Source organism: Vulpes vulpes, chromosome 1 (genome assembly GCF_048418805.1).
Source record: "Vulpes vulpes isolate BD-2025 chromosome 1, VulVul3, whole genome shotgun sequence".
Classification (NCBI taxonomy): domain Eukaryota; kingdom Metazoa; phylum Chordata; class Mammalia; order Carnivora; family Canidae; genus Vulpes; species Vulpes vulpes.
In genome coordinates, this window is record NC_132780.1 from 166,600,413 (window position 1) to 166,609,734 (window position 9,322).

Below are 9,322 nucleotides of genomic sequence, written 5' to 3' on the forward strand. Positions count from 1 at the left end.
TCTCTGCCATCTCTCTGTTTGAAAAATGTTTGTATTCTTTATTCCTTTACTCAGGGGTCAGACTTTCATAGGAAGATAATGATTCTTCAAACCTTCAATGTCCTTGTTTCCTGTGCCCCCAAACATTGAAATGTTCTGTTTGTAGTTGTTAGAGTGCCACTAACCAAGCCCTATCCAATTGCGTCTGGACCATGATACAATTCCAGTTAATGCTTTGAGAATTGGATGTGGTATTGTCATTTTCCTCACTAGTAAGTGGATATTTTTTTTTCTAGTTTGCAAGATGTAGTCTTTTTTAGCTGTAAGGAGGCTCCTGTGGGTATCTTTGATCATGGAAATTATATTTTTAAATTAGAGACATGACTTCACATAGAACACAGAACAGATTTTTTCTACACTGGAAAGAAATGATTCCTGAATATTAACATAAAAAGTGAGCTTAAAGATACAGAATGCTAAAAAGTGTTAAGGCTAGTATTGTACTAAAACCAGTCACAAAATGAAAGAAAACAGTACCATTCTCTAAATGACTCCATTCTGCCTCAGGTTTTGTTTCTATTAGATGTTGTAATCTTTACAGCTTAAAGGTTTGGCAGATTTTTTTTACCAACTTCATCATTCACTAACATTTTCACTTTACCTGAGAAAAAACTATGTGATTATGAATGCTCTCAGGATAGGGTGTTGCCTCATTCACACCCACCTCTCCAGCATGCCGTGCTTTGCCTGATTCTTATTGGAACTCAATAAACAAGAGCTAAATGGAGTTTCCCCTTATTTTCTGCTTTCCCATACCTTGAACTTCCTTTTAAAGATGCCATTATCGATGATATTTGACAATTTGTTATGGTCTTTTTGATAATATATGAAGCTGTGGTCTCTATGCCTGATCTAAGAGGAACAAGAGGACTTTGTTTCTTGAGTAAAAACTGCTATTTAAAAAATTCTGTTAGCATTTGTTTCCCTCTTTATGGCCTTTGAAGATCTCTCAAATTATAGGAGCCTCTGTTCTAACTGTATGCTCAGCTCCTCCACCTGTATCCTTTGGACCTAAAACTCATTATGTCCCAAGCTGAATCCATCTTTTTTTTCTTTTAACTAATTCCCTCTGTCTGTTTTTGTTAACATCATTGCATTTATTCCAGTCACTTCTTCCACTAACTTGTCATTGCGCTTGGCTTCTACGTTTGCCTATACAGTACTTCTGATTTCGTGCCAAATACTGCCAGTTCTACCTTCCCAACATCACTTACATCTGTCTTCTTTTCTACACTTGCTGCCACTGGCCTCATTACATCTCGTGTGTTTTTCTAGCTGCTTCTTTCTGGTCTACTCTCTCCCCTTTAAATCAAGATTAGGCATATTAAAGCAGATACCCAATCGTGTCACTCAGTCATTCACTCTTTACCCTAAGGCCTCCAACTTCTTATCGAAAAAGAATACACATTCTAGCTATTGTTCTAGAATAGAAGGCAATTTGCACCACATGTGTAATTTAAAATGTTGTCATAGCCACATTAAAAAAGTGAAAAGAAATATATTTGATCCAATATATCAAAATTTTATTTCAACATAACATCAATATAAAAATTATTAGTATTTTATATTCTTTTTTATGCTAAGGTTTTGAAATATGTCTCTAGCTCCATTCCAAAGGCTCAGTGTCACATGTAGCTAATGGCTACCCTATCAGTGCAGCTTTGGAACTTTCACTACCTTTTATAAATCTGTTTCTGACTTTAATTTCTTTTCCCTTCTATATGTTCCATGCTCTAGCCACATTGAATTCTCTGTTTGTATTTGTAAATCATTCAAGTTATCTTGCTGCCTTGTCTTTGTGTTGTTTTGTATCCATGGAATGCTGTTATCCCCTCCACACATCCAAATCCTAGAAGTGGTTTAAAGCTTTGTTCAAATGCCATCTGATCCATGAGGTCTTATCTTCCCTCACGCAAAATTAATGATCCCCTCTCTGACTTTCCATAGCTTATTTTCTGTGATGGCCCTTAGAAATCTTCATTTTTCTACACACTCATCATATCTCCTTTCTAGGTCATAAAGTTCTTGACAGCAATCACTGTGATTTCTTCTTTGTGTCTCAGAGTTTAGTCCTGTGCTTTGCTCATAGAGGCATTCACTGAATGCTTAGTGAATCATAAGTTAAACTTAACTGGAAGATAATTTTATTAACTGGGGTTAGAAATGATTGTAAATAGTCAAAAATGAAAAAAGCATACCTAAATCCATATGTAATTATTCTGAATTTATGTGACATTTAGTACAGTGCTTTAAAGTTAGCAGAAAATACAGCTTTAACAACAACCACATATTCATGCGGTTTCTAGAAAGAGTTCCTAAGAACATATTTTTACTTAATAACATATTTTTACTTAATAATTGCCAGGAGAAGACTCCTAGATTTCTTTACATTTGCCTTGCTTAGCTATTCCTTGAAAGAGGATGCTGCTGAAGGTTGCTTTTGTTTTACTTCTCAATTCCTAGCTAAAGACTATAGGGAACCAGAATCTTTGCTTCTCCACACCTCTCCCTGGGACATATAACTAAGCTTTCTGCTTGTCTGTTTTACATACTAATTTCCTTCAGGATAATTGAGTCAGGAAATTGACGGTCTCTGAATAAGTTTGATATTGGTGAGAATTAGTTATAGTTTGTTTTTGTTTTTGTTTTTTTTTATCATGATATCTCTCCTTAGATTTGCCTGCGACTGATTCCTACCATTGTAAAATAGATTCTTCTAATATAAAAGCCTAAAATCTGTTAATTGATGCACCAGAACATGCCAAATTTATATTCCAACCTAGCTTCTTTCCTTTTTTTTTTTTTTGGACATAACTTAATGGAAATATCTTTGGCTGCTGAGTGTAGCAGATGCTGTCAGTTCTTCACTTATATCTTTGGGATCCCTTTACCATTTTTGCTCATGCCAGCCTGACTTCCAACATCCAAGACCTTTGCTCAGCAGGCCTAATGTGCCTGAGAAGTAATGGGGGTGGCCCCTAACTAGTTCCTGAAGACTGTCGGGGGTAAATTCACTTCAGCTATCTTGTGCCTTGGCTGAGAGGTGTGTACTTTGTAGCTTCCAAGAGCTTTCCTTTCACCCACATCAATTGCTGACAGTGTTTGCTGCCTTAATAATATATCCTTAATTGTTTGCCTTTCCTTCCCTTTCTGTACCACCCCTCCTCCAAAGTGAATGTCCTTGCCCCTCCCAAATCAACTAGATGCACTCAGTCCATGACTCAGTGTCTGTTTTCTGGAGAACCTAAGATGCTGAGCTAATCATGGATTTAAAGCCTTTAGTGTGGTTTCTACCTTTCTCCCTATCCTTCTCCTTTCCCACTCTTTTTTCCTCTCTTACTCAAGACTTTTTTTCCTTTCCTTTCCTTACCCAATATTTATGGAGTGCCTATTTTATATTAATCCCCCAAGCAACAGAAATGAAAACCAGTTTCCTTGTCCTCAAGGCTTTTTACTGATTTATGCTGAATCATATTCCACTAAATGTATCATGACAACTCTACTAGTGAGCTTGGCTTTTTTTTCTTTTTCTTTTAACTTAAAAAAAAAAAGGCTATATCAGCTTGTTGCTGATTGTAATAATATTAATCTTTGTTTTTTGAGCTTTCTTGGAGGAGCAAAAGATTTTACCCACATTTCGTTACAACATATCTCCTTAATTAGACTACATGAAAAAAATAGTGTGGATTTCTATAACACATCAATGAAAGTCAACAGGAGAAAAGTATTTATCCCAAATACTTAATTCTAAATTACTACAGCTCATGCACAGGTGTGGTTGAGTTGATCCTAGGAGACTAACTTTGACATGGCCCATTATTGGGTAGATTTCCATCAATCATTTGAGAACCATCTTAACAACACAAATCTAGTAAGAGAAAAAAAAATCAGTCCCGAAGATTTGATGTAATATCAGAATAATACCTGCTGATTATTTTTTTTATAAAAAAAGTCCTATGATCGTTTTACTGTTTTAAGTTAGGTAATGTAAAAACCTTATTGGTCTAAATGGGTATTAAGTGGTTTCCTCTCATTATGTGCCAACTGGCATATCATAATAAAAACACAATAAATCCTGTCAGTAAGATTGTTTGAAAAGCTTATTACCAACATCATTAGAGAAGCATAAATAGAAACACAAAACCAGTAGCAGAGAGTTTCAAATAATTTTTTGCATCCTGTTGTTTCTAATGTAAAATCATTGTATGACCATCCCACAGAGACATACTCATGCATTATTATTTTATACTCAATTATTTGTTTTCATTTTATATAAGACATGTAGCCCCATTTGACTTGCATATCATAGGAACAACTGAAGTTGATCTAAATTATGTGGATTTAGATTGGTTTCTCCACAGACTGGATCTTCTTCTTATCTTCCTGTTAATTCTTCTTTTCTTCTCCTTATCTTCCTGTTAATTCTTCTTTTCTTGGCTTGTAGGTAGCTATCACCCATCTTGCTGTGTGCCCAGATGACCTCTTTATGTGTTGTGTGTAGGGGGAGAGAGAGAAAGCAAGCTCTCTGGTGTTATATTGTAAGGGCACTAATCGCATCATAACAGGCCCCCTCATGACCTCATCTAACTTTAATTACCTCCCAAAGACCCCTATCTTCAAATACCATCAAATCAGGAGTTAAGGCTCCAACATACAAATTTTGGGAGAACACAAATACTCAGCCTATAACATCTCCCTTTTCTTCTTAGTCACCAGGTTTTACCAACCCTTTCTTTATGATAATGTATTCATCTATCCCTTTTCACTCTCATTATGTATATTTGAATTCGGGACCTTTATTATTTCATATCTGGGCTGTTGCACTAGGTTTTTAATGGCATTGCCTCTAAAATTTCTTATATACATCATGAACACAGTTCCCAGGTCAGTCTTCGTAAAATGACCCAAATTGTGCCATTGCCTAGTTAAAAAGTGTCAGTGATTCCCAGTTTATTGTCGGTAAAAAAAGTTTTTTTTTTTAATATTTTATTTATTTATTCATGAGAGACACAGAGAACGAGAGGCAGAGGGAGAAAAGCAGGCTTCATGCAGGGAGCCTGACATGGGACTCGATCCCAGGTCTCCAGGATCAGGCCCTGGACTGAAGGCAACGCTAAACCGCTGAGCCACCCAGGCTGCCACTATGGTAAGTTAAGACTGCTTGCTCTGGCCAAGGCCTCCCATAATCAGTCCACAGATTTACTTTCCAGTCTCTATTTCTCTCTGTCCCACTTCTCCATAACCAGGCTAGTGGCGCCACTTTTCTGTAAGTTGGTCTTTCCAGTCCCAGTTTCATGTCTTCCATACTGTTGAAGTCTTCCAGCCTACTCCCCAATTGTCTGAATTGCAGTTGTCTTTCTCTCTCAGCTATGCTCCGCTAAGAATCACTGAACTTGTAGGTAAATGTGTTCTGAACCTCTGACTAGGCATTTTTTTCCTTATTATGGAAATATAAATGCACTCATCAAAAAATATATATATCTCTGTATTTCTTAATGTAAAAGGAATTATCTCCTTCATATCACCTTGCAACTGGGTGTTTGATTTTATTTTGTAATTCAACAATTCAACATTTGTTTTTCTCTTGAGGTTTACCCATGTGGATTTATTTAATCCTCTTTGTTTATCTGTATGGTATTTCATTGTATGATTATATCATATTTTCATATTATATTCCTCTCTTTATAAGCATTTGGTTTATTTCCAATTCTCATTTGTTGAGAAAAGTTTAAGAGATGTTTGGTACATGTCTGCTTTGGCATATCTTCTTTTTTTTTTTTTTTAAAGATTATTTATTTACTTATTCATAGAGACACAGAGAGAGAGAGAGAGAGAGAGAGAGAGAGAGAGGCAGAGACACAGGCAGAGGGAGAAGCAGGCACCATGCAGAGAGCCTGACGTGGGACTCGATTCAGGGTCTCCAGGATCATGCCCTGGGCTGCTGCGCCACTGGGGCTGCCCTTGGCATATCTTCTGAAAGGTTTTTGTTTTTGTTTTTGTTTAAGTGCTATCACTTTAATGTTATCACTTGGCAGACAAGATTTCTAAATTTTTCTTTTTCTTTTTAAACCCAGATATAACTGACATACAATATTATATTGGTTTCAGGCATAAAACATAATGATTTGATGTTTGTATATATTGCAAAATGGTGCACCAAGTAAGTCTAGTTAATATACATATCCACACACAGCTACAAATTTTTTTCTTGTGATGAGAACTTTTAATATTTACTCTGTTAGCAACTTTCAAATATGCAATACAGTATTATTAACTATAGTCACCATGCTGTACATTACCTCCATGACTTATGGATAACTTATTTTTTAACTGGAAGTTTGTACCTTATGACTCCTTTCACCCATTTCACCTCCCATTCTCCCCATCATCTCTCCCACCCACTACGCACCCCCCCCTACACACAGATTCTGGCATCCAACTACCAATATTACTCTTTCTCTGGCTGATTGATTTCATTTTACATAATACCCTCATATTACATCCATGTTGTTGAAGATGACAAAACTCCCTCTTTTTTAAGTCTACAAAATATTCCATTATGTATATATACAACATCGTTATCCATTTGTCCATCCATGAATGCTTAGGTTGCTTCCATATCTTAGCTATTGTAAATAATACTGCAGTGAACATGGATGTACATATATCTTTTTGAGTTAGTGCTTTCACTTTCTTTGGATAAATACCTTGAAATGGAATTGCTGGATCATATGGCATTTCTATTTTTAGTTTTTTGAGGACCTTCCACACTGTTCTCCATAGTGGCTACAGAGATTTACATTCCCATTGACAGTGTGTGAGAGTTTCCTTTTCTTTACATCCCTTCCAAAACTTGTTCTTATTTTTTTGATAATAGACGTTCTAACAGTTATAAGGTGGTATCTCATTGTTTTGATTTGCATTTTTCTGATGACTAGTGATATTGAACATCTTTTCATGTACCTTTTGGCCATCTGTGTATCTTCTTTGGAAAAATGTCTATTCATACCCTCTGCCTATTTTTAAATCAAATTATCATTGAGTTCAATGAGTTCTTTATATATTTTGAATATAAACCCCTTATCAGATATATGATTTATAAATATTATCTCTGTTTGTTGCCTTTCCATTTAGTTGATGGTTTCCTTTGCTATTTAGAAGTTTTTCATTTGATTTAGTCCCACTTACTGATTTTTGCTTTTGTTGCCTGTGATTTGGTGTCAAATCCAAAATAATCATTGACAAGACTGATGTCACAGGAGCTTACCACTGTTGTTTTCTTTTAGGAATTTTATTGTTTCAAGTCTTATATTTAAGTCTTTAGTGCATTTTGAGTTAATTTTTGTTTATGGTGTAAGATAGTAGTCTGATTTTATGTTTTTTTACATGGCTTCCCAGTTTTCCCAACACCATTTATTTAAATGGCTTCCCAACACAATTTATTGCCTGTTCCCCATAATCTATTCTTGGTTCCTTTTTCATAAATTAATTGACCATATATGTGTCAGTTTATTTCTGGGCTTTGTATTCTATTCCTTTGATCTATGTGTCTATTTTTATCCCAGCACCATACTATTTTGATTACTGTAGCTTTGTAATATAGTTTGAAAGCAAGGAGCATGATGTCTACAGTTTTGTTCTTCTCTCTTAAAATTGCTTGGCTTTTAGGATTCTTTTGTGGTTCCATACAAATTTTAGAATTTTTTTTCTATTTCTGTGAAAAATGCCTCTGGAATTTTGGTAAGGATTACATTGATTCTATAGATTGCTTTGGATGGTATGGGCATTTTAACAATTTAATTTTTCAATCTTTGAGCAGGAATATCTTTCCATTTATTTGTGTTTTTTTTTTCAATTTCTTTCATCAGTGTCTTATAGTTTTTAGTACACAGGTCTTTCACCTACTTGGTTAAATTTATTTCTTCATATTTCATTCTTTTTGGTGTAATTTTAAATGGGATTGTTTTTTAAAATTTTCTCTCTCAAATTGTTTAATATTAGTGTACAAAAGAGCTACAGATTTTTGTATATTGATTTTGTAAATTGCAGATGCCATGTTGTCTGCAAATAGTGATAGTTTCACTTCTTCCTTTCTGATTTGGATGCCTTTTTTTTTTTTTCTTTTCCTTGCTTAATTGCTCTGGCTAGGATTTCTTAACACTATATTGAATGATGAAAGTGGTGAGAGTAAGCATCTTTATTTTCCTGATCTTAGAGGAAAAGTTTTCAGCTTTTCAGCATTTGCTAAATGCTTTTTCTGAAGTGATTTATTTTCATTAACTTTATTTACCATAAATTGTTGATTGCTATTTCCCAAAACTATAGTGCTAATACTTTCTAGATTTTCTCATTCTCATTATTGTACAAAATATTTTTTTCTCACTCTAAACCTGTCTTCCAAAGGTAATTTAAAATTTTTATGCTATTTTTTTGTTAGATGATATAAGAACCTTAAAACTAAATGGATGCATTGCTATATTCTGCTGTTAGACTATTAGATAAGTTTCTTAAATACGTGAATTAGAAAAGTCTCAGTGGTATGCTGTCACTTCCAGACCAGAGAGAGCAATGTTCAACTGAATTAGGAACTTACTGGCATCAGTACTTCTTTGCCAAAACCTCAGAAGGGTTATATTGACTAAAGTAGCTACCTGTTGGCCAAAACACTGAATTGGCTTTTATTATTCCATTGGGTTGCGTGTTTAGAACCCTTGAGTAATAGAAAAATCAATGTTTTCTTAAATATATCCATAACATATAAGGTATTGTCTTTGTTTCTTCATTCATCAATGTTATAGCTTCACTGAAAAGCTATCAACTTGGTCTGATTTATTCCCTCAAAGCTCCTGCTTTTGCTAATGGTCCTTTGTGCTCTCTCTTTGCTTTGTAAATGCTTGCTTCATTATTTTTACTTAAATTGAAAAAGGCTTTCAAGAATGTAATTTTCAGGCTCATTCAAGGTAGTTGGGAGATCTGTGCCAATTTCTCTTTTAATCTTCATTTCTCCTTTTCTGAAACAATGGCGAACAGTTCATATGTGTATATGTACTTTAACAACTCTATTAGGACTTAATCTCCAGTGGTGAGTAACAGTGTGCCAATTTTGCTTTCAAGCTAAATCAAATAAAGAGAGGTAAGATGTTTGAAGGGAATGGTTTTTGGGGTGGACATATGTTAAATGAACATTTTAGTGACTTGCTGGTTTTTACTGAGCGGAGTATGAGAACAGATTAGCTCTCATACACTCATTACTAGACATTGGTACTTCGAGACACTTGCCATT